Source organism: Cynocephalus volans, chromosome 3 (assembly GCF_027409185.1).
Source record: "Cynocephalus volans isolate mCynVol1 chromosome 3, mCynVol1.pri, whole genome shotgun sequence".
Lineage (NCBI taxonomy): Eukaryota > Metazoa > Chordata > Mammalia > Dermoptera > Cynocephalidae > Cynocephalus > Cynocephalus volans.
The window spans coordinates 149,585,136-149,612,423 of NC_084462.1; the positions used below are offsets into that span (position 1 = coordinate 149,585,136).

At 35.8% G+C, this 27,288-nt stretch overlaps 1 protein-coding gene and 1 pseudogene across 10 annotated transcripts in view; one reads left to right on the forward strand and one right to left on the reverse strand.

The window, feature by feature from the left end:
• The window catches only part of RAD51B (RAD51 paralog B), a 632,106-nt gene that overhangs the window by 83,817 nt on the left and 521,001 nt on the right, over nt 1–27,288 (forward strand). The gene's annotated exons all lie outside the window — the stretch shown is intronic.
• On the reverse strand, nt 1,542–4,269 carry LOC134373981 (17S U2 SnRNP complex component HTATSF1-like; annotated as a pseudogene).

A 27,288-nucleotide genomic window follows, 5' to 3' on the forward strand; every position in this document is an offset into this window, starting at 1 on the left:
GGTTTGAATTGAGGGATACCCTTTGGGGAATTTGAAAATACTTCTTTCTAATTCAGTCTTTTAGTCAGATGAATGGTTATTTTTAGAAAATGAAATATAAAGAAGTAGGAAAGGGGAAAAAGTTGTTATATCTTCTCAGTGGAATAAAAAACTGAAGAAATTAATTCCTAAATTTTAAATTTCGTCACTGGTTTAAAGAGTTCCTTTAGATCAGACCAAAGTCTTTGGTATAAGTAACTTGATAATGCAGATTGATATTGTTCTTTTTTTTTTTTTTTTTCTGGCACAAGTTAATGGGGGAGGGAATGGGTATACTTTTTTGTCTTCCCTATCACCTGCCATATCCTAAACTTTGCATTTATTCTGCTGAAGAGCAGGATAGTTACAAATTAAACTTGCATTTATACATGTCTGATTAAGATGTTAACCATGGTTCTAGGTAGGAGAATCAAGAAATAAAATTAGATTTCTTAATTTATATATTTAAGTCTCTTATTTTGATCTATTTTTTTTTGAAAGAGAGCGTATGCAGTTTATTTTAATGCTTCTAATTTATGAGAATAACTTCTTAATGCTGCATCAGAAGTAAATTCATCAATATTGAATTTGGAAAGCACAATCAAGAAAGACCCACACTTTTATTGGGACTGTACAACTTTGCACAGAACTAGGCACCATGATTCTAAAATAAAAACAAACTGAAGTCTGCACGACAAAAGTTCTGAAACTTCAAGGGATCCATGAACCTCCCCAAACTGTACACAAGAAGCTGTGTAGTGTGTGCGTGTACTTTTTTTTGCAGAGAGGTCCCATAACTATAATTAACTTCTAAAGGGGCCCAAAGGGGCTAAGAAACAGTACATGGTAGAATTCTAATCTCCTTCTCTATATTTTCAATAGTAGTGAAAGCTGTGAACCATGGGAGTTCGCTTTTGCACATCTAAAAGCAAATTTTAATGGAAAGAGGGTAGAAAAGAAAACAAAAGTTAACTTGCAAGGATTGGGCAAGGAAAACCTCCAAAGTGTTATTTCCTTTATAAGTTTAGGAGCATGTTCTGGTTTAGAGAGGGGAAATGGGGACATACATGGTAACAAAAGATGGAAGCAAGGAGACTTCTAAGGGATTTTTTTAAATCCCTAGAAAAACCAACCTTTAGTATGAATGAAGCAACAGCATGAATTTAAGATGCAGTTTAACTCAAGTCCACTTTCCAGTTCCTGCATATTATCAACTTGTTTTTATTTTTGAATATCACAAACTTCAATCAGAATACTTTAAAAAATGTTATTCTGCATGCATTTAACAAATCTGACAAAAAGACAAGTATCCAGTTTACTTGTGTGTAACTATGAAGTTTTAACTCAACAGCCAGTGAACATATACTTAAAAACAATAGGTACAGGTAACAGTGAAAACACTTCAACTCGTTAATCTGTTGGCATCCTACCACTATGCCCATGTATGTGTAACACTGCTAGTAATTACACTGAAGCACAGGCAAATGTAGACTGGGGGTACCCTAAAAATCGAGTTGAAGGGATTAAATATCATCATCATCATCATCATCACTGAGGACAGAGCTGCTGCCTGTGGACAGGGGCCCTTCTTCCTTAGCATTCCCCAAACCATCCAAAGTCCCCCTCTCATCAGAATCATCAAACCACTTCTCGTTGGAATCCTCCTCATCAAACCACTTCTTGGAATTGCCATCTTCAAACAGCTTTTCATCTACTTCTTCATCTCTCTTTCCCTCTGCAGCCTCTTCTTCCTCCTCCTCGTCAGCATCTTCAAGCCCTTTCTTGTCTGCATCTTTGTCCTCTTTCTCATCAGACTCATCGTCAAACACTTCTTCATACGTGTCTCGTCTTCTTCCTTCTCTTCAGAGTCTTTGCCAAATTCTCTCTCCCGGCTTTCTTCATCTAACACTCAGAGCCACCATCTTCAGATTCTGAGTTTTCAGAGTCATTTTCTTCAAACTCTTTGTCAAGAACGTTTTCATGAGACTCCTTTTCAGAGCCATCCTCATCACGTTCTTTTTCAAGACCTTTCTCTTCTAATTCTTTTTCAGAGCCTTCTTCCGACTGTTTTTCAGAGCAGTCTTCATCAGATTCTCTCTCCCAGTTGTCCTCCTCAAACTCTGTTTCGGGGCCATCCTCGTCTTCAGACTCTTTGGCAAGGCCATTCTCTTCATAATCATTTTTGAGTCTTTTCTTTTTAGATTCTCTTTTGGGGCCATTCTCTTTTGACTCCTTTTTTGGACTGCTCTCTTCAGACTCTTTTTCAGAGCAGGCTTCTTCAGCCTCTTTTTGGGGACCACCTTCTTTAGCAACTTTTTCAGAAGCATCTTCTTCAAATTCTCCCCCATCTTCTGTCTTTTCAAACTTCTTCTCATCTATAGGTTCTTCAAATGCCATTCCAGTTGCAGCTTCTTGAGTATTCATTCTAGATGTGCTAGGGTACTCTGAAAAAATGCCTTATTCTAGAAGGCCCTGCCCTTTCTGAAGCACAGATGGAATTGGAATGCTGAAGGCCTCTATTGGCCTCAAGAGCATTGAGGAAACCTGCCATCCTCTCAGCCTTTCCTCCCTTTCTCTTGAGGTCTCTTCCACCTGATAATCTGTAGTTCCATCCCACACTTGGGCAGTGATCTGATGGCCACCAAACCACCTTCCATCAAGAGGTTGAATACAATAGTCAGCTTCCTCTGGATCCCTAAATGTGGAGTATACCAATATGTATAAAGCAAATATATTTCACAGGGCCTAGTTTCTTGTAGTTTCAGGTTTAGCCTAACTTCTTAAAAGTACATATAAAAATTTTAACCTTACAAAAGACGGGGAATTTTCCCCAGGCTATAGTCTCTGTTGTAAGATAAAGAATTGTAACACAGCAAGGTTGCTGGCTAAAGGACAGACAAGTTACTGATTGATATGTAAAGATACTGGGAAGCTACTGTAGGGAGAGAGAATGTTTGCTAAGATCAAGCTTTTGTTGGTGGATCGACTTAACCTCTTGCAAATTGCATTATGGAATGTCACTTTGCTTGTTCTACTGAATGTTACCAGCCTATATTGTTAAACTATAACCCCACCTGTGTTCTCTTCCTGTAACTTCCTGGTCTGGAGAATAAATGTGGGAAGAGAACCCCAATTTGTGGTTAATTTCCCAAATGGAAGGAATGCCTCTCTCTTGAGGGTTCCGGGAGATTAACCCCTTTGGGGCTTCTCACTGCTTGGAAGAGATGGGCTTTGAGTAATCTTTTGTGCCTCCATCATGCAGGGGAAGAGGGGTGACAAATCCATGGGAGGCAAAGCAACACCTAAAGGACACAGAGGTTACACCATCTGGGTGCCTATCAAAGAGAAGGAGCTTCTTAATTTGTCCAAACTTTGAACACTCTACTCGAAGGTCTTCTCTGATCTCATTCAGTACCAATGGATCATCCTCAAAATCCATAGGATAAATGTATTTTTGGTGATGACAACTCGCTCATGGTGCATCTGAGATGGCCCTGCTCTCCTCTCAGGTCTCCAATCCAACTGCTTTTGTTGCAGAGACAGCTCCTTCCTATAGTCTTTGCACTTCTTTGAGGCATCATATTACCCCTTCAATTGAAACTTTGCCATCTCGACATGTAATTTGTAGCCTCTAATTTCATCTTAATCCAAAAATTTTAATGAAAGGTCCACAGATTCTCTCTTCAAATAACAGCAGAGCCCATCTCCTTTAAGATTTCCTTGATTATCTTTGTAAAGTTTGACCTTAAATTCTTCTGTCTGAGGATCTCTCATGATAGTGCCAAACTTGGACATAAGTTGTATAAATTCATTCACTGTAATGTCTGGAAGCAAACCAGACACATATACATTTGTATTTCTGTCTTCTTCCACATGAAACCAACCTGACTCAGTCTTTCTTTTTTCTCCCTTCTTTCTGGGATCAGAGGGTTCAAGGGTTTTTCTTTGTGGAGGTTCCTCTGCAGTCCTAGTATTGCTGTCTTGTACGTTTACAGTAGAATTAGATGCACCATCATTAGGGAAGCCATAATTGGCCTGGTATATAGCAATGAAATGTTCAGTGATCTTGGGGAACCAAGACTTCTTGTCCAGGTCCCACTTGTAGCGGGTGTCAGTTGGCTGCTGCCCGAAAGAATCAGTTTTTCCACTGGGATTGTTCTGGGTGTTGCCATCCTTGGTGTCTCAGCACAATTCTTAAATCCACAAGTGTTCATCAAACTCGTCCCCATCCAAGTGGTTTGCGCTCATGTTTGCAACCTAGCCCAGGGGCACACTTCAGGAGCGCAAAGAGGCCATGGTGACGCTGGCTCGCTCCACCAGGCCTTGGTGGCACTTCTCGGTCTGGGGCATGGCAGGAGCATGCATGTGCGCTGCCACCACTGCCTACTGGGTCTGGGACAACGGCGACTGCTGTGACAACATTGAGAAATTACTCGCCAGCGAAGCTTTGCCCAGGCGGAGGCAGTCGCTATTGTTGGCATGCCGCGACATTGTGGCTGACCTATATTTTTTGATTAAACAGGGATCTTTTAATACTAGCCCAATTACATGATACAAAGTAGGGTGTGGTGAGGATTAGACTAAATAAATGTGAAAATATTGTACAGAGTCTGGAACTTAACAAATGCTTACCAAGTATTAACTACTGCTGTTGTCATTATCATCACCATTATTATTATTAATAACATCTATATTATGTATGCCATGACTGAATGTACAGTGTAAAGCATGAATAGTGAAATCACCCAAAGACATAGAAGAATGGGAAGGTCCTGTTGATTAGCCTCTTGTCAAGAGGAGCAGATTATTCCAGGGGTTAGAAGACAGTTTACTGGAAGGCATGTTTAGCTTTCATTTGTGGATTAATGGCAATGTAAGTAGCTGTTTTGATGTGAAAAAATATAGTAACCGCATCAAGTCGATTATAAGCTTCATGAGGGCAGGGACTGTGTCTGTTTTGTTTACCTTGTGTACTTAGCTCCCAGGTATACTAGTTGGCCCATGAAAGGTGTTTCCTTAAATATTTACATGTCTTTGTTTTCTTCTTTGTCTTTCCTTTAGCTTCCAAAAATAGTTTCTGTTTTCATATTCAGAATTTCTTACTAGAGAGTCACATCAGTAATGTGATGAATTATTGGTTAAACTACAGATCTTTCATGGAAGGAAACTATTTTGTTGGAAGCAAGTGATTTGGGAGACAATATCTAATTCAACCTAAGAACATTCAGGCTTAAGGGTTTTTTTTGTAGAAAGGCAAATATTTGGTCTTAAAAACCAAAAAGATTTATGTTCATTCATGTCAGGCAGTTGCTAATGCTTAACACTTAAGTTGCTTTGCGAACGAGTGTATGTATGACAATGGAAAAATCTACTGCTTAAAAGGCAGTGTTTTCAATGAGATATTTTGGAAATACTCTTTACTCTCCTTTTTGAGGAAAACTTTATGTAGCCCATTTACCTCTATGTCTTCTTGACCCAGCAGAACATTTACAACTGCAGGAAACATGGTGGTTTTCATAAATGAATACTATCATAAAACAGTATGACTGTTATACAAAATGTGGTAAATAGTTGTTCCATCTGTTAAGGAAAAGATCTCTGTCTTTTGGAGTTGTATTTATATTAAGTACAGTTGGCTCTTTGTGGCTGTGGGTTCTGTATCCATACATTCAACCAACTGTGGATCAAAAATAAATAAATAAATAAACAAACAAACAAACAAATAAAATAAATAATGTTTCCAAAAAGCAAAACTTGAATTTGCTTTGTGTTGAGTACTGTGTTGAATCCACGTGAATGAAGTGATGTGTAGGCATTGTATTATGTATTACAAGTAATCTAGAGATGATTTGAAGTATGCAAGAGTATATGCTTAGGTTGTGTACAAATACTCTGCCATTTCATATAAGGGACATGAGCATCTGCAGATTTTATTGTCAGTGGGGATCCTGGAACCAATCCCCCATGGATACCACAGGATGACCATACTAAATTGCATTTATAGGTTAGTGTTCTATTGCGTACTGGAGTCCGGATGTACACAGGCTCAGAGCCATTTGTTGTAGTTTACAGGAATATCTATAGATATGGACCTATCTTAAAATGAACTCTCATGAAGCTTGTTTGGTTCTATGGTCACTCAAGATTGAGTTCTGATTAAAGGACATTTTCAACTTTTCTGTTCATAGAAATTCTGTCTTCCTATTTCCTGCAGTGAACTTTGGACTTCTGGACAGAGTAAATATAGTATAGATCTCTTGCAACAGTAATGGGGGTCTGGAGATATATGCCACTCAGTACCTCTTTATAGCATTTTTGTTTTGGTAGTAAGTTTGCTTACAGTATATGCAGTTGGTAGTCTATGGTTTGGTATCCATTGAAGTATAGTAGTATTACTCATTTGGTCTGGAGTTGGGTGAGGATTGTAATAACAACATCTTCTGGTTGTCAAAGTGCTTTTGGTCTTTTTCTTTCTTCTATGGTACTTTGCTATTGTCAAATGAAATTTTTATGAACTTTTTCAGAACAGAAATTGAAAATTAAATGGCTTATTAACCAAAATAAGGCAACTACCTTTAATCTTTAATGTAGTATCGTAGTATCCATTTTTTTCTAAGACTTATTACCCTCCTGGTTTAAAAGGCTTGGATTGACAGGAGTAACAACAACATGTTTAAAAGTTTTGAAATTTGGAAGTTGGAACCTATATTCTTTTGATCTTATGATCCCAAGAGTCACAAAAGTGTAGGCTGAAAGATTACTGCTTTATCAATAGGTGAAAGTTCAAGTTTATCTGAATTTAGAATGTTAAATTATATTTTAACCATGCTAGCATGTTTTTGTAATTTATGTAAATCATAATTGACTTTATACTATTCTGTTGTTTTGTGAGGTGATCTGATGTGGCTGCAAAGTTGTTTATAGTTAACCCTGAGGGTACCTCATTCATATAAGGGCAACTTCTATAGCTTAGTGTTTATTTGCAAAATAAACCACATTTTTCTTCCTGTCTTATTAAACTGATGGAACCATTTTCTAGCATATGGAAACATTTTTGCACCTCATGTTCTTTTGAGCAAATAATCCCATGTGACTTAACAAATGTTGAAAAAGCAATAGATATTTCCAAATGGTACAGTATTAGAATGGTCAACATAATAGGTTTTGACAAAAAATTCTTCACTGGGATAAATGAAGTTTAGAATAAAGTCCAGATGAAGTCTAGTCACTCTTTCCAATATAATTCCATAATTTCTTTAATTTTTATTACTTATATAGTACTGGAGTTATCACAAAAGGTTCAAGGGTTATCTGCCCAGGTAACCAAATGTTGCACAAATCATATGTAGAAAATTCTCCCTGGCTTCATTTGTAGAGAAAATAACTGGCAGTTAAAAATAGTTCTCCAAACTTTTGAAATGTAGTAATCTATTTTATAGCATCGTTGTCAGTAACAAGAGTAGATAGCAGTGTGAGATTTTAAGTGGTTATAAAATCTGTGCATGGAAGAGTAAATGAAGTGTTTCTACAATATTAATGAATGGACACTATATGGGGAGAAGTAATATTAAACTCTGTCATACATTCTGAAAACGTACATGAACAAAGCCAGAGTGCTTATAATGATTAGTAACATATCACTGCACTAAGATGTGGATCTTGTGGTCTAAACTTATTCCTAAGTGATATCTTGTAGTTTGGCTCTATCCAAAAACATCTTTTGGGGAAGGACAGATGGAAGAGCTGCTGTCTTCAAGGACAAAAAAAGAGTGACATCACAACCTTATATTAAACTTAACGAGGTGAAGTAAGGATGTCCTCTGAAAAAACTGGTTAGGAAAAGGAGGAGTAGGAAGGGGAGGAGGAGGAAGAGGGAAAGAAGCTCTTTAAGAAATAGAGATAGTTGAAAATATTAGGGTATCTAATATTGTCAGTAACAGTGCATATAAGAGATTATTGGCAGAGTATAACTTCAGAGCTCTCTCTAAAAGCAAAAGAAAAAAGTGTTTTATCAACACTTACTACTTCTGAATCGGATGTTCATTGGCATCTTAAACTGAATGCCTGTAATTACATCAGCTGTTTTGTGAGACTTTGCTAACTAAACACATACTCTAGTCTTGTCTTGTATAGAACACTATGCTAAGCATTGCAGAAGGAACAAGGTGAATGAGATATTACTTCTGTCCTTAGAGAACTTATTATCTAGTAAGGGAGAGAACATAAATATTCAAACATCTATAGAACAAAACAGAATTGACCATTAGAGAAGACTGTGTAGACAAGATAAATGCAATCCTTTTGTTAATATGAATGCTTTATGAAGGAGGAACATGTGAACTGGACATTATAGTATGTGTAGAATTTAGACAGATTAAGCAGGGATTGAGGTAAGAGTTATGCTTTTGGCAAAGAAATAGCATGAGCAAAGATGGAGCAGAAGTGGAGATGTGGGACATATTTGGGAACAGGGAGTTAGGGTGAAGTATAGATTTTATGGAGGAGAGTAGTGGGAGGTAATATGGCAAGTAAAGCTTGGAGCCAGGTCATGGAGGGTTTTAAAAACAAGAATGAGGATTTAGGACTTTATTCCCTAGGCAATGGGGAGTCCATGAAAGCTTCTTAGTGGGGGCAGGATAGGATCTAGCAGCTGTGCTTTAGCATGATTAATGGAAAGGATACAATGAAGTGGGGAGGGATTAGAACCAAGAATTGAAATCAAGGGGCTATTGCAGAGGTCCAGGAGAGAGATTCTAAGGGCCTGACATCAGGTGTGACAGTGGAAATGGGAAAGAAAGGAGCAGCAGTTTGTAGGCAGAATCAGCAGAACTGAGCTGTGATTGTATGTGGTATGTAAGGGAGAAGAGAGGATTGGAGGCAGATTTGTATCTGGGAAATTAGGGTAGTTGGTGGTGCCATTAACAGAAAGAAGAAAATCGGGATGTGGAAGTGGTTTGGGGAATTAAGAAGAGGTATTAAGTGCTTAGATGGATGTGTAGGGGCACATAAGAATCTCAAGGAGCAGAAAGAAACAGGAAAATTGCAGATAAATCCTTGAGAAATACCTACATTTTGGAGTTTTTTTTTTTTTTCTTTTCTTTATTTATTTTTTCATTTTTGGACTTTGAATAGAAGAAAAATTAGCAAAAATGGCCAAAGAGGGGAGAGAGAAATCAGGACAGCATACTATTAAGAAGTCCCTCTCTTACTTGTGTGACCCTGCTTACTACAGTTGCTGCAATTTCCGTTGTCCCTGCAGACTCTTCTGTACTCTACTGAGAAGTCGATCACAGTAGCATTCTACCTCAAGTTAATTCCATTGTTCTTTCTATTTAATCATCACGAAAGCTGTTAGAGGGCCGGCCCGTGGCTCACTCGGGAGAGTGCGGTGCTAATAACACCAAGGCCCCGGGTTCGGATCCCATATACGGATGGCCGGTTCGCTCACTGGCTGAGCCTGGTGCTGACGAAAGCTGTTAGAACTGATAATTAATAGAACAGTATGAGGAATCAGAGGCTTACGTGCTCGGCGCCAAGATTATATACCAATCCTGAGCTCACCTGATAGGTGAGATGCTTTGTGCTTGATTCCCCTATCTTCTGAGTGAGGGAAATTATGCTAGACATTATGTAGGTATAGGTGCTGGCTCTTTTGTTTGCTCTCTAGATCAGCATGTGATGTGAAACCAAGAGGTGAAAAAATTTTATTGAGAGGCTAGTGAGTAGAATTTTATGCTCCACTCTCTAAAGAAGAGATGGATGAAGATTAAGAAAAGACTCCAGTAGATTTGGTGGTGTTGAGGTTACTGATGGCTTTTGAGAAGATAGTGTTAATGTTATGATTTTGGTGAAAGAATCCAGAAAGTTAAAGAATAAGTACATTATAAAGAATGAACTTAACTAGTGTGGACTACTCTTTCAAGGATTTGGGAGATGAATGGGAAGAGAGATGAAAAGTTAGCTATAGGCAATAATCAGCCACAATGTATATCGACAAAATAAAATTAAAAAAAAAAAAAAAAAAAAAAAAGAAAAGTTAGCTATAGGATCATTCAGGTCAAGAGAAGGCTTTTTTTTTTTTTTTTTTTGATGTAAGTGAGCACATTCTCCAGAGGTTAAGGAGCCTCTGGAGAAGGAAAGAGAGACTGTACTGGGGAGTGGGGGTTAATTATTAGCTGATAGATCTTGGAAGAGTCTGGAAAGAATGAGATCAAGTGTATAAGTTGAGGTACTGACCTTAGGAAGGAATCTTTAGAGATAAGAGGATACGGAAGATGGGTGAAGGTCCAGGGCAGCTTCCTGATGGAGAAGACAGATGGTGAGGGAGGATGTACTGCAGGACCTTGGGCATCTCATGAAAGAAGATAAGGCCATTTGCTAAGAATGAGGAGGAAGGAAAGAGGAGAAAAGATGTGGAGTGGTTACAGTGGGAAATAGTTAAAATGAGATACGTTGCTGAGTTTCAATGAGGACACAGTTGTTAATTTTATTTTATTAAAACATTTGCCTTTAGATAGTTAATTTTATTTCTTGCCTTTCTCTAGCAGAAATCATGTTTTTAGCTTAGAAGGACAGAAGATAGTCCCATGAAACGCTGCATTCAGAAATGTGAAGAATTTTGTTGTCACCTAATTCATGTTGAGGCCCATATCTTGGATGCAGAAATATAAATGATGATGGTACTGTTACTACTTATGGCTGGATCACAAAAAAGCAATATACAATTGGGACTTGAGGGTACTTTTTCAAATGTTATAAGAAAACAGAATTTCTTCAGGGAGTTGTCATAGGAATGTAGCTTGGGATTTTTGCAAAACATATCTTTTCTGTCACTCAGTGGCATGGTTTTGCATGACAGTGTCTGACTCCTCTTGTTTCTAATTTCTTCTGTTTCATATGAAAGATATTTCTCTAGGTTTGGAAATATACCAAATCAAGAAATAGTCTAATGTGGAAAAGATGTTTGACTCAACCCAAGAAGACTTAATTTTCAGAATTTGTGATGATAAAAATGAAACATTACATATAGAAGTAGCTGATAGTTCAGAAAAGTGAGACATTAAATTCCATGTGGCTAAAATTAATTGTATTTAATAGGCTTGACAAACATTTATAGAACAAAGCAGAATTGGCCATCTGAGAGGACTGTGTAGACAAGACTGATCTCATCCTTTCGTTAACACAAATGCTTCATGAAGAAGGGGCGTGTGAACTGGACATTGTAGTATGTGCAGAATTTGAGATAAAGATAGGTTTGGGGTAAAATTAGGCTTTTGGGAAAGAAAATAGCATAAGCAAAGATGGAGCAGAGATGGAGATGCGGAGCACATTTGGGAACCTTCTTCTCTTAGTTCCCTTTCTGAAAGTAAAGATTTTAGGCAGCTGCTTGATACTGTGGGGGATTCTCAGTCCAGATAACATAACATCTTTTTTGTCTTGTTTTACTTCAATGTTAGTTGTCTGTTTATTAGTTTCTACCTGTTACTTTTAAACTGGGAAGAAAATAAAAAACAGAGAAAACAGATTCTTCGTTTGAGCAGTCAGTATCTCCATTCAGTTTAACTGAATGTTAAATGTTTTTAAACATTTTTAAGTATCTACTATATATATAAGGTGATGATGAACAAGAAAAAATTCCTTCCCTCAAAAAGTGCATAATATGTTAAGAGAAATTTTATCTAGGAAATTTGAATTATTTTAGTAAATTATGCTTTAAAGTTCAATATATTAAACAATATAAGCAAACCAAGTCATGCATAATATTTTATATTCCCATTGTGACTTTAGAGGTACACTGTCCAGTATGTTAACCACTAACCACATATGACTATTAAAATGAATGACAATTAAATAAAATAAAAATTCAGTTGCACTAGCTAGTTAGTTTTCAAGTGTTTAGTAGCCATGTGTGACTAGTGTATCAGACAGCATAGGTATTGACATTTTTATTATTGCAGAAAGCTCTGTTGGGTAGTGCTGCTCTAGAATTATAGAACATACTTTAATTGTTTTGGTCAGGTGATCGTTGTTATTCTTCAACAAACCGTTCATTAAATGCTTACCATGTGTCAGGTGTTGTGCTAGAGCCAGGTGATAAAGCCCTAGTTTTTGCCTGCATGAGCCTTTCAATCTTGTGGGGGAAATCTAGGTAAGTGAACATGTGAATAAAATAGGATGTGCTAAGTGCCAGTATAGGAGGAGAAATCAGCAGGCTGTGAAAGTACAAAAGGAAAAATAGAGGATCTATACCCAAGGTTTGCCTCTGAGGGAAGGTGAGTAGATGTTCGTTTGGTTAAGCTGGGGAGAACAAGTGGGAGAAAGCATGACCCAAGCAGTGTAAAACTCTTGAATGTGAAAGAACATGGCACGTTTGTAGGACTGAAAGGTGTTCACAGTGACTGGAGCCTGGATCATAAGATTGCATCTTTCTTTATTATGCTATATTTAAACTATTTAAAACAGCAGACTCCTTCCTTTTTCAAAAGTGGAGAGAAGGTCCCTGTTCCTTCCCACTATTTGGAGAGCTTCTTATTTTTATCTTATATCTGTGGATTCCATAGTTAGAGGAGGATAAGAAAAGGTGAAAAGAAAAGAAATTTGAGAAAAGAAGGACCAAAGAGATAAAGATGGCCAGAGGAGGTTTCAGAGAAATAAAAGAGGTAACATTTAATGGGTATGACAGTACTATTTATAAGACTCAGATTCCCTGTCTCTAATCAAAAGTTCACATTCAACCATTTCAAAAGGTAATGTCCCTAAATGGTTGACTTGGTATTGTGCAATATATCATTTGAGAATATTTTTGATAAGAGATCTAAAAAATTGAATTTCTGTCCTGGTTCATTTCATGAGACATCATAATAGAATTTGCTGTACTGTATTTTCATGAGTCAGTATCCTTATAGTGTATGTAACCTGGAAGAAATTTAAATGCTATTATTCTGTTTTTATAGGACAAAAAATAGTCATTGTCAGATTAAAACCTAAAGTTACACAAGGAGTCATAGATAGAGTAAGATCAGGAAACGAAAGAATTGTGTCTTCATTTAACCCTACAAATTCCAGAGACTGTTATATAACATACACTGCACATAATAAATCTCTCACATTTTGTAAATATTTAGCTGTTGTTGATTTACTTCTGCTCTACTGGCAGCCATCACGTCTCTGTTCTGCATTGTGAATGTCTGTTTATATGTCTGTATCGACATCATCTACTCTAGCATGGAGGCGTCTGGAAAGCAGGGACCTTATCTGTTTATTTTGCATAATGGTTAGCATAGAGCTCTGTACATAAAACTTTATTGATGATGATGATGATTTTCTTTATGAATTTCTTTCCTTTCCTGTCTTCAGATTTACTGAATCTTCTGATTACTATTAATCCAATAGAACATAGAGGTGGAATTGACTGTTGAATGCCTAGCCAGGCTGGGTAGCAGGCTTTCTCACACAGCTATCTGAGATCTTATATCACCACAAAGAGGTACCCTCTTGTAAAAAGATGAAAAATACAGAGAAGCCACCCACGTTGGTTTTCATGAAGGAAAATTTGGTTTCTAGTCTGCCTACCAAGTGCTTGTCAAATAAACTCAGTGTGAAATCAAGACTGAATACAGTAAACATAGAACTCAGATAAAAAGCTACAGTGAAAAAATATTCCTCTTTATTTTCATCCGTATTCTTATTGGGACAGGCTTCTGGAATAGTGTTTGAGTGTTGAATGTAAATTTGATGAGATGGAGTTGTAGCCAAGTAAATAGGTCTTAATTCTTTCTGAAGTATTAAGGAAGATGCTCTATCTCTAAACAAATTTTACTTGTGTATCTTCCCCTCATAACATCCATCTTTTTAAACTTGCATCACTAAATTACAAAACTGGGTGTTCAAAGACATTCGTGTGGACACAACTATAAAGTTTAATTTTCTTTGTTAGAATTTTTCAGATAACTAAAAAGAAACTTCCAAGACTGATAAGGTAGCTTTTTAATATTTCCTTGAAAATATTTTTTCCCTCCTCACCTTGCCTATTTTTTCCTTTCTCTAGATCTATTATGAATTTTTCTATTATATTTCAAGAAATCTTTAGGGGTTACTTGCCACATCTTTTACTGTAGTTGGCTTTTCATGTCACCTTTTTTTGTATTAACCTATTATAAATGATACTTCTTGTATTATTTGATATTTAGATTCTTCATTTTTGTGTTTTATTCTGTAGCCTAATGAGGCTTATACATGTAAAATAGGAATCAACTGCCAGTGTCATCAATCCTGAAGTTTAGATTATGATTTTTGGATTTTCAAAATTCTCCTGGGTTACTTTTGTCAATAGTTTCTTTTGAAATTTATGATAGTCTAGGGATAAATATACTGATGTATCAAATGTTATTAGATGACTAATGATTGAAGTTTATAAAACAGTCAAAAGTTACCATGCTATTTCTTCTAGCATATATATATTTCGACAACTAAAACTTTTTTTATTAGTTATATATTTGCCTACTTATGCCAAGAATAAGACATACTTTGTATAAACATTTTATGAACTTTTTAGAAATATACAAGTATAAAGTTAATATTCTATGTTAAGTGCATATATACTACTTGACAGAAATAATTACTGTTTCTGTTGAGCTGATGAAGAATCAAATTCAGAGAAGTTAAATTGCTTGCTCAAAGTTGCACAGCTTAGTAGGAGTTGAGAATCGAATTCAGAAATGGTTTGGACTTCACTTCACTTGATCTTTCTGACAACATTTTATCTCTTCCTTAAAAAAAATTCATATCCTTTATTATTGTTTTCTGTAAGCCACCTTTGTTTTCTTAGCCATCAATGAACGCTCTTGTTTTTTTTTCAGCTCAACATTTTAGGAGAGCCCGTAGTTTTTATCTTTCACTTTAGAAAAATAGATTTTTGTTCTAGAATCCTGACCCAAGATTTTAGGAATTTGATAGCATAGTCTAGGTATATCAATATACCCATAACACACTGAAGAGAAAATATGAGAAATATATTTGCACAAACACTGGATGGAGCCTAGCCATATTAATCAATAATTTGCTGGACTCTGAGAGCAAGTTCCTTCTTTTGATACAGTTTTGATGGAGAAATTTTCTGAGGCCTATACTTGCTAAACCTCTCAAATAGAAGAACAAAATCAGTCACAAAGAAAGTAAGGAAAGGTTTTCATTCAAATCCACTGTGTATCTGTCTCAGACACAGATTGTATGCTGGCGATCAGAGTGCCGACATAGCTTACTTTCCTATTTTTCAAGGACTGCAATATATACATAGCTTGAGGAAGAATATTATTTTTGGAAAGTTATATAGCTTGGATGACTGACATAAAGATGTTTAGTCCTTGGCTGGATACTTTAGTTCTCTTAAAACATAACTATCCTGCCAGAGGCAAACATTTTGGAAACAGTATAATACAGTTGAAGGAAACAATCCTACCAACTGACTTGCTTAGACAAATTATATTACCTCTCCTGTTCTCAATATTTTTTTCTGGAAATCCACATTTTTTTCTAGAAATACATATACAACATTTACGTATATGTGTGTGTGTCTATCAATATCAGTGTACAGGTAATAGATATGTTCATTGTAAAAAAAATTAGGAAATTCAGATAGGCAAAAAGAAAAAGAAATCACTGACTACAACAGAAAACTGTTAACATTTTGGTGTATAGTGCTATTCCTTATTTGTGATTTCATTTTCCACTGTTTCAGTTACCCATGGTCAGCCGAAGTCTGAAAATATTACAGTATTTTGAAGGAGAGAGAGAGCATAGTCACATAACTTTTATTACAATATATTGTGGTAATTGTTCTATTTTATTATTAGTTGTTGTTGATCTCTTACTGTGCTTTATTTATAAATTAAACTTTATCATAGGTATTTATGTATAGGAAAAAACATGGTATGAACTGTATAGAGTTCAGTACTTTCTGAAGTTTTAGGCATCCACTGGGGATCTTGGAACATATCCTCAACAGATAACTGGGAACTACCGTATAGCCTTTGGGCTTTTATAGTACATGCATATGCACACACACACAGACTCACACACACACATACATACACAAATAATAAATAAAATTTAAAAATAGGTTTATATTGATGAAAAATGAGATTGAAGAGCCAAGGAAACAAATTGAGGACTAGAATACCACCATTGCAGAAGTAATAAGTGATATAGAACCCAGGAGTAGAATAGAGGTGGCTGAAAATTTAATGGTTTGGAGCCAAAGCTTGAAATAATCATGGTAAACACAGGGGTATTACAAAGATTAAAGCAGTTTGGTTAAAAGTGGCAGATATGACACAAAACCAGTCAATACTAGTCAACAAAAGGATTACTGGTCTCTGTGAGGAAGAGAACCCAAAACATTGAACTAAAAATGTATTTAGAGAAGTGATGTAGCAGAACTTCAATGAAATGAACTGAATCTGCAGATAAAATAGATACATTGAATACTGAAAATTGGTAGAGGAGGATCAAAATCAAGTCATATTTCTGTTGTTACTGAACAAAAGAAAGACTTCTGCTGTCATGCAAGCAAAAGTCACCTACAAGGAAGGTCAGACTTCACAACAACACACAATACTAGAGGAGCAATGTCAACACAGTTCAAATAAAAGAAGTATGACCCAAGAACATTGTACTAATCCAAGTTGTTGTTGAGGTATAAAGGTAACAAGCATATACTCTCAGATGTGAAAGAACTCAGAGAATATAGCATCTGTGAGACCTTTCTGAAAAAGGTACGTATAAAATTTAGCCAACCAAAAGAAGAATCAAACAAAAGACTGGTTGTGATATTAAATACATTTATATATACATGTAAGATTTAGAAACTTGGAAACTCTGGGAACTGAACAGAATGTAGATATAAATCAAGGCAAAGTAAAACTAACACCAGCATATACAACACAGATTGGGAGGTAGGTGGAAGGGAAATGAGAGTAAGAGATTATTAATTTTCTTATCTTTCATAGCAGCAATTCAGTCAGTACTGTCTAAAATTTAAAGTAGTTTAAAAGTAATATTAATCTGCTCTATGGTTTTTATCATTTTTCTTAAACTTGGAGGGATTTTTCATTGTTAATGTTTCTTGAGTGAAGAAGTGTTTATTTAAGGTTTAAAATTCAGTTTCATTTTAGCTTCTGTTAATTTCAAGTAAAATTAGAATCGATTTTTTCTTTATTTTTAAAAGTGACTATAATAGTATTCAAGAAATAATAAGTTTATTTCTGCCCCTCCATTTGTTTATCTCTCTATGTGAATAGTTGTCTGGAATGATGTTTACTAGATGTTAATATTGAATATTTCTCAATGGTGAGATTTTGGATGATTTGTTGCAGTTTTTCTTTGTATTTTTTGTATTATTTGAATTTTTATAATGAGAACATTTTAATGAAAGTGATACAATGAATTTATTACTCTGAAAAATGAATTTATACTTACACAGTTTTATATCCTCATTTTAAAAAATTATAATGACCCTTTTTCTCTTGCCATCATTTTGAATAACTGCATGGTATTTTATGAATGTACTATGTTTCTGCTTCCAATCCTGATCTTAGTTTCTTCCTCTGCAATGACAGAGCTGGATTAGATTAGTGGGTTGCAATCTTTCTCTTCAAACTGTGAATTCTTCCAATAAATAAAACAGTTTATAACTTTTGACTTAACTCGGGAGAGTGCGGTGCTGATAACTTTTGACTTAGGTAACCCTCACAGAATATAGTTTCAAAGCTGTACAGATTAGATAATTTCTGAGGTTTATTCTATTTTACCACCAAAAACTGTGGAATATACTAAAAAGCATAGGTACTTCACAGGTCCTGGTTTTCCAAAGTCTTGCAGTTTCAAATATTGACCTTGCAAGGACAGGAAATTTCCCTGGCTATAAGTCTTTGTTGCAAGACAAGGATTGTGGCACAGCAAGTTGCTGCCTCAAAGACAGACTAGTTACTGATTGTTATGTAAAGATACTGAGAAATTGCTATAGGAAGGAATGTTTGCTAAGTTCAAACTGTTGTTGATAGGACCACTTAATTGCCTTACTGGAATGTCATCTGGCTTGTTTCACTGAAGTTACCAGCCTGTACTGTTAAACTATAACCCCACCTATGTCTCTTCCTGTAACTTCCTGGTCTGGAAAATAAATGCAGGAAGAGAACCCCAATTCAGTGTTAATTTCCCAAGGAAGGGATGGCTCTCATCTGAGTGTCCCAAAGGGAGATTAACCACTTCAGGGCCTCTTACTGCTCAGTAGAGATGGGCTTTGAGTAATCCTTTGTGTCTCCATCACCCAGGGGAAGTGGGGTGACAAATACGTGGGGGACGAAGCAACACAAAGCAACAAAATACTAGTTTTTTTTTTTTTTTTTTTTTTAGGATTTCTGTGTGTGTGTGTGTGTGTGTGTGTGTGTGTGTGTGTGTGTGTGTGAGACTGCTTTCCATGTGTTAAAAAAAAAAATCAGTAATAGCCATAATCTTAAGAATAAAAATTTAAAAGTGAAAGGGGCCTTTGAAAATCATCTAGTCTATTTTCCTAACTTTTATAATAAGGAAACCAAATTTAAATTGTTTTACTAACATCATACATTCAACTGAAATGAATGAGACTTGAACTAGATCTCCTGACTTCCTATGCATTTCTTTCTCCTATGGTATACGTAAACATATTTTAAAAAATGATGGGCAGAGAAGATAACCCATGTAAATGTCAGGAAATAAAAGGGTACTTCAAAATGCTCATGGAAAAATGGAATTCAGGGCTGGCCCCATGGCTCACTTGGGAGAGTGTGGCACTGGTAGTGCCATGGCCGCAGGTTTGGATCCTATATGGGGTTGGCTGGTGTGCTCACTGGCTGGGCGTGGTGCAGATGGCACTGAGCCAGGGGTTGTGATCCCCTTACCTGTTTAAAAAAAAAAAAAATGGAATTGAAAGATAATATGACTCCTTTGATGAACTTTTTGAAGTACCCTTGTTGTATACTTGATTTATAGTGTATTTATTTTCTTCTTCATGAAAAGAGATCAGCAGTGCAGCCATTATTGAATTCTTAAGCTTCAGGAGTTAGAAAAGAAAGTGAGTGGGATTCCAGTGAGGAAGAAAGCATTTACTTGTCAAAGATTTGGAATTTACTGTGGTTACTGAGATTAAAATAAAACTAAAACTTGACTTGGCAAAAGATTAAAAACAAAGCAGCTCCAAAGTGTGTGCACATCATGGAGAAGATGCCATTATTTCTTCAGGCATCCAAGGGGGAAGAGAATATTGTTTCTTTGTGTTGCCGGAGCTGATTTATTTAGTTATGATTTCAACATGCCACAAGGCAAGCCCCAGAAAACATTGCACAACAACATTAGCCAGAACAAATGGTGCTTTTTTTCTATACACGCCCCTAAGGTTTTAAAAATAAAACAGCAGTGTTTTTTTGTTTTTTGTTTTTTGTTTTTTTTTTCTTTTTTCCTCAGATTGTTTAAATGGTTCTGATTATGTTTGAGTCTTGGGTGTGGCAGGTTTTAGAATCTTAAGTGGTAGTACAGGTTCCTGAACAAAAAGGAGAATTAGAGGTGATGTGATTTGATTTTTGGAATGTGTAGAATGTAAAGTTATGAGAGGTTACCTCTACCACAGGCTGCTCTTAGTAATAGACCTTCTTGTTAAAAGCCCTATTATTGGGAATTTATTTTGGAAACTTTGAGAGAAGAAATTTGACAGAAAAGTAAAACAAACCACCTACCCACCTTGTCTCATATTTCCTTTAAGTACAGGCACTTTGAAGAGATTTCTGAAATATTGTCAAGCCTCATGTATCCTGGTGTAGGTTATCATTCTGGCCATTCTCACAAACTTCAATTAGATGCACGTGGCATTGCATTCGGTGCAGCACAGAGAAAATTAGCAAACAAGATCCTTATCCTTTTGGAGCTTAGTAAGAGTTGACATCCTAGCACATAGTTCAACAAATCCCAAACTCAGTTTTCTACATATACTCCTAACGCCATCCACCCCTACCCCCTGCCCTCTGTGTTCTCTGTCTTCATTAATGGCTTCCCCATCCTCTCAGCTGGAAACCTCACATTCATCTTGAGTCCTTATGTTCCCTTAGTCTCCACAACCAATCTATCAACAAGTCCTGTCTCTTCCATCTCCAAAATTGCTTTAGAATATGTTTGATCTCTTTTCTCTATTCTCATAGCCATTGCCCTGTTTTAGCCCTTTTCATCTTTCATTTCAGTTCTTTGGAGAGCTGCTTATCTACTTTCAGTCTTTCCATTTTCTAATCTATCCTCCATACTGCTGTCAAATCTCTGTCTTTAAAGACAGATCTAATCATATCATTCTCTGGCTTAACAACCTTTGATGGGTCCCCTTTAACATGCGAGGGATAAAGTCTAAACTCCTTAGCTTATTATGCCAGGGTTTTATAGTCTGGCCCCAATCTACTGTTCTCACCTAATTTTCTCTCATAATTTCCTCACTCCCCCTCTCCCTTTTTGCAGAAACACATATATGTTTGCTCTAGTCCCACCAGCTTCCTAATAGTTCCCTGATTTTGCTATCCACTTGTGCATTTGACCATGCTGCCCCTTGCCCCATCCACACAGAATACTCTTCCCTGACTGATAAATTCCTGCTTGTATGGAGGAACTGAGGAACCCAATATTTTACAAACAATGCTCTTGACAAAACAGGACAAAAGAATCGAGCAATAAAGGCAACCATTAGAACAGAGTTCAGATTAGTAGCTGCAGGCTACTTTTTCCTGCACAAAGCAGGAAGAAGGACTTGATTTCAGAAGCTGCTGGAGCCAGAGTAGTGATGGAACTGGTTTGTAGCAGTATTAAATGAATGCCTCCTTCCTATTAATACAGATAGTCAAGAGCTAGCTCTTATATAGAGAGCCGCAGTAGATTCCTAGTGCAGTAGTAAGGTCAATTATTATCTACCTGTGATTCCTCATCTACCTCCTACTGTCTTGCTTTCCAAGGTAGTAAAGAATGGGTAGGAACCTACAGGACTTAGAGCCTTTGCATTGATACATTTAAAAAATCAACAGGGTAGAGCCAGAGATGGTGGGTTTAAGGAGTAAGCTGAATAAAGGAAAATAGCAGCTCTTTACCTAGAATTAGTGAGGAAGCAGAGGCCTTGCTCATACTTGTGCCTAGCCATGCATCTACCTAACCTTTGCATATTCCTTCTCAACTTTTGTCCTTTTCGTCCTTCTCATAACCATGCCTGAAATTTGTGTCCTTTTCAGAATGCCAGATTCTTTTTAAAAGTTAGTTCTTATTATATAAGTAATATATTACTATATTCAAAATATTCAGAATATCTGTAAAAGTTACTTGGACATTCCCCTCATCATCCCCAATCCCACTTGCCTCCCCACCAACATCAGAACATGATGACTATTTTCGGTTTGGTTCTACCTTCTTAGACCTTTTCCTATGCATTGACTTACAGATAGATGTATGGATAGAGACTTGTGAAAGAGATATAGAATTACTTTGTGCATGTGTGTGCATGCCTCACTGAAACAGTTTGATACTTATTCTGCCTCATTCTGCAAACTTGCTTTTTTGACTCTACAATATATCTTGGAGATCTTTTCCTATTAGTACACACAGGGGGTTTATCACATTTTTTCAACTTTTGGCGTATAGTGTCATCTTTACAGCTACCTTAACCTTTTTCTTTTCTCATGGTAATCTTGTATGGACAATTAGAAGGTGAAAGAGAAAAAAAAATTTAGTAAACAAGTATTGGTTCTAATGCCAAGTAAATATGAAAAAGGTTGCAATTGTTGGCTTGGGAAGGAATGTTTTCCTTAAAAACTAGACTGTTTTAGAAGCACTGTTGGACCCAGTTCAAAGGACATCACTGGCATTAACACCCTCTCCCCTCCCTTCCTCCTACTCCCCCACCCCTAATTAGGGGCATTGCTAGAAATTGAATGTAACCAGGATTCTTTGTGGGATGTATGCATCTGTTTTTCCCTTTTCCATATGCCGAAGTCCTCCCTCCTCAATTGCTTCTGTTTAGCACTTAATTTAAATCCCCAAATTAATTCAAGAAGCAAATTTGAAATCTGTAAAACGAGGGGGTTAGGTGATTTTTTCAGGGCTTTTATAGCTCTAGGATCCTATTAAGTTATTGAAATAATTTATTTTCAGAAAATACATTCTGACAAACTGAAACTTTTCTGTGCTTGATTTAGGTTGTAGTTAATTCTGAATATAACTAACTTAATAATATTGAAGTAGATAAAATTTGTGCTACTTATTTGTCACTTTTCCTTGAAGAATATTTGTAATGACCATTTAATGTTCAAAGTAAACCTCTCCAAAGACTTGATAATTATCAGGAATTATTCATACCACCAATCTATAGTCTTAATTAGATTAGACCACTAATATCTGAATTTTTTTTTTTTTTTTTACTGTATAAAGCTAAGAAATGTAGGACCAAGTCAGAGTAAATGGGAGCTTCTGAGAAAGTACTTGTAAGATGTCTGCACTTATTATATCTGCTCTTGAGTGTTCAAAGATTTAAGAGGTACCATCATATACCAGAAGCAAAGGGTTGGGAGCCAGGAGCTGGAGAATTAGTCCCAGCCTAATCACTGTCTCACTTTGTTATTGCAGGTCACTCTTTGCTCTTAAATTTTCCTGTCTGTAACACACAGTAGATTATTTCTGACTCTTCACTGAGGATGTTTTGTGAAATAATAAAGATAACCACTGCCAATTATTTTGTGTTCTTCAGTAAAGATTTTATACAAATTGATGGTAGTGGTAAGGTAGTTATTGTATTTAAGAAAGTTTTTGAAAGTGAGAGAAGTACCCAGAATAGGTCATTTAAAGTTTTTTATTATTTCTTTTAGGCCAGCAAAGAAAGTTCTATGTTAGGTAGTACAATGCTGAAAACTTACACAAAAGCAAAGGTTTGTGATGTTGTAGGAGCCAATCCATGATGTATATAGTTCTTTCCAGCTTTAATGTTCTGAGTCATTTGCCGCCTTTATAAAAGTTAGCAGCACATCTTTTAGTGTTTTTTTCTAGGTATATTTGTATTTTTATGTTTTTTCAAATATTTTCCATGAGTTCTGTCACTTAAATAACAAGAAATAACTTTCTATTTCTTGGCATAGAAAGTCATATGTAAAATTTGCCACTTCACTTGAATTCTAACACTTTATGTGTAGTTATCTTGTCAGATTCTTTTTTAAAATTCCACTACTCATCTTCTTGACTGGTTGTTTTTTGTTATGAAAAACATGTGAGAGATTCTTAATCTCCTTGAAAAATATCTGTTGTTCTTTTTGTTGATGCTGAATACTCGTAAACTTTCTCTTTAAGAGAAAAACAATTATAGACAAAAGAAGATATTTATTTGAGGGAAGAGTTTAAAATGATTCATTCTTTTCTCATTGTCCTTCTTTCCAAATTGATGTCAGGTGGTATGAGAATTCTTTCAAAGCTTAGTGTCCAAGTGGTGAACAAAACTGACACTTTGCATGAAGTCCAGTGACATTTGCTGTGTATTTTCTGTATCTGGGGACTCTGTTATGATGTGAAAAATATTAAAGATTATAATTTTTAACCTATATATTTCACAATCAAAGTACAAACACATATGAAACTTGTTCTAAATATAAACTATACTGAAATGAAATGGTCATGTTTGTAACTCAGTAGGTAAGCTACTCTGGAATGCTTCAGACCAGGCTCAGCTGAGGCAAGACATTTTGAACTGATATTGTTAGAAAGGGTCTGTTTTCTTGTTCAGCAGTTTCATATGGACTTAAAAAGGTGACTTGTGTTTGGCTAGTTCCAAATTTAAATGTGTTATGCTTCTTTTGCTAATAGAACATGTTTTCTTTCTATCTGCATATTTAGTAGAGTTGGTTGTAGAATATGCCTTTGCAGGTAAAAAAAAAAAAAAAGTTACTTTTTTGGTTCCTCTTTAACTTTAGCATTCAAATTAGTCAAGTAACCAAAAAGGGGCAGAGAGAATACCTTTGACTTGCTTTGCATTTCTGTTGTTTTCCTTTCTTTGCCTACCTACAAACTTAAATTGGATTGGTAACTTTGTACTTGAAAATAAACTATTAAAATAAAGACAATTTAATAGCATTATAGAAAATTTGGAAAACGGAGAGAGGGGAATGAACTGTAAAATACAGGATTTGAGCTGGGTCTTGAAGAACAAATAGTTCTTGATGTATTCCAGACTGCCCCTTGGGTGTTTTTTGTTCTTTGTGACTGTTGTGTGTTATATGACTGCTTAGGTCATCCTGCCTTCGTGGAAGGAGTTGGATATTTATTCTTTAACTACAGTGTAATTTTTTTTTTATTGAAGCATAATTGATTGTACATATTTGTGGGGTACAGTGTTGAATATCAATACCTATGTGCAAAACATGATAGTCAAATCAGGAAAATTAGTATATTCAATATTACAAAACAAAACAAAAATCATTTTTTGTGGCCATTAACCAGTTTCTCCCTAACCCCCCCCCCCACCTCTACAGTGTAATCTTAACATGTGGCCTTGGATGAGTCAATTACTCTGCTTTGCCTTAATTTCTCCATCTATAAAATAATAATGGCTATATAATTTGAGATTTATTTAATTCAGTAGAGGCAAACCTTTTACAGTGTGTAGAGATGGCTTTCACTGTGAATGAATTTAAAATAGAATATAGCATTGCCACAACAGTGCATTCTTCTACGTATAAGAATGATACCACTTTTTTTTTCTTTTCAATAAAAACAATGATTAGGCCTCCAAGACAGTTTGAGTGCCTGTGCATGTTCTAGCTGGCCGTAATCTTACCCATGTTGTACTCAGCATCTGGTTTATTCGTGAGACCCCTATAATTACCTACCAGTAGTACCTCTTAGTCTTGTCTTTCGGGAAGATTTATAGTATATACTTCAGGTGGTGTCAGATAGCAGATAGAAAACTGAATAGCTAGCTGTCTTAACTTAGAAAAATGTTGTCTCCTTGATACCAATATTGTTACAATAAAATACAATTTTAAAAAACTTGTTTTCCCTCTTCATTTGGCACGATTGATAGCTATACTTTCTGAACAACCTAAGAAGCTTATGTTTCTTGGGTGTGGTTTTAGAGTCTTAGGAAAGCTGGGGAGAACCCAGGCTTTACATTGGACAGGCTTATGTTGTGTTCTGGTGTGTTATGCAAAGAAGAATTATTATGCCAGGAGTCTTTCATGTTTGTATCTGTCAGAGCAAAAAACTGTAGAGCCAGGAGTTTGTTTCAGTAAAAGTGTTGATATGTTATCTCCCAAGAGCAAAATGACTTTTTTATATAGGCAAGAGTCCAAATTACTTTATAGGTAATCAATATCAAAAAAGGGTGTTTGTTTTCTGATTGGTTATCAAGTTGATACTCACTCTTATTGCTGTGTTCTACTTAAGCTGCAATTATCAGAGAAACGTTAAACAAGGTTTTCTGAAATGCAACTTGTTAATTACATTAGACCCTTTAGTTTTATGTGGAACTATTATCATTACATGAATTGAGAGCTGCTTGGGCAACCTACTCATTTGGAAAACTCCTCTCCTCAAATTTTGTTTCAAACCCATGGCCTCTAATGGAAAGGACATGTTTAGAGGCAACACTAAGTTTCTAAGCCTAACTCTTTTCCTAAAAATCCCTCACTGATCACATTGCCTTGTGTAAGTAAATTCCAACAAGGATAGGGATTGGTTAGTTTCAAGATAGCTTATCAAAATACTCTTTTAGAGACAGGTCTATGTTGGCTAGAGTTATAGAAATCAAAATTATCAACATAATGATGACAATGTAATTAGCCATATCTATCAGCAATGAATAATCAGCCACATCAGGCTGCTGAAAGGCCCACTGTAGTAAAAATTCTGGCTGTGCCCTTGACTCTCATTAATGATCCTAAGGATTTGGGACTAAAGTCTGTAAGTGGGCTTGAATCTAACCTGGAATCTGCTCTGTACTTCTAGATACGTACTGTGCAAAGTTAGGAAACTAGAGCAAAACAAAACTTACTTTACAGCTAGGATAAATTGTGATAGAGTGAGAAGTTGGCAGTAAGAAGTTTTAGTGAACAGGACCCTCAAAGGAAGCTTAAACAAGTGTTTGCTGCCATCAGACTTTTTCTCCTAAACTTTATCTAAACTGTTAAAGGGAGTTTTATGTAAATTGTTCATGCTAAACATTTGCATTATATATCCCTATTCCTTTGTACTTCCCATTTGATGAAGTTTTCAAACTGGTTTGCTGGAGGAGGGAAAAAACCCAACCCAAACCACATAGGACAAATTGAATTACAAACCTGGTGTGGTCCTTTAACTCAATTACATCTAATTTGTGTTATTTTAGTCATCCTGGGTGGCAGCTGTTCTGTGTAACTGCCCACAAATATTTTCAATGTAAGAATTTGTCCTGATTACAACTTCTTAAGATTGGTAGCAGCCTATTTATATTGTAAGTGGCAAAGTTATAGATTAATTTGGTGTATCAGGACCATTTTAAGAATTAAAAATTTAGTTAATTCGTTTTGAACAGACTTTTAAAAAATTAGCATCCAGTGTTTATTTTAAATGTTACTTTTTTATAACTTCACCTCATTTTCTTATTGCTTATTTCTTATGCTTCTACTTAAATTTCTTCTAAAAATAGCCTCTTAATTACTTTGTTCAGGCAATTATCAATTTGAGGGCAAGGGAATTCAGAATTTTATATTTTGATATACCCAAATAAATATTTTGACATTCTAAACCAAAATTTGGTTTAGAAACACAAAATATTATGGATTCAAGATTGTTTAGTTCAGTACAATTGAGATGGAAGTTTGAGTTAGAATTGAGTTAGATATGAAATGCAGCCAAATTTACAGAAACAAAGACCTTGAAACCCAAGAGTCATGCAGAAGCTGACACAGGAATCACTTATATGAATGGTGTCTGACAATGGATACTAACTTGTCTTTCACTCATCTTCTGTGTTTAATTATTCCTTTTATTTTATTTTTTGGGGATTCATCTTTTGAGCAAAATACTTGGTAAATACCCAGTTGAATTCATTGGTTATAACTAACTTGGATAGGAAAAGGACACCTAAACATTGTCTTAATATCCGAGGTGAAATCTGTAGAATATAAGTGCAAAAGAGAACACATGAGAGAAGGACCTTGGCTTGTTTTCTAAGATGGACAAACGGGATAATGCTTAACT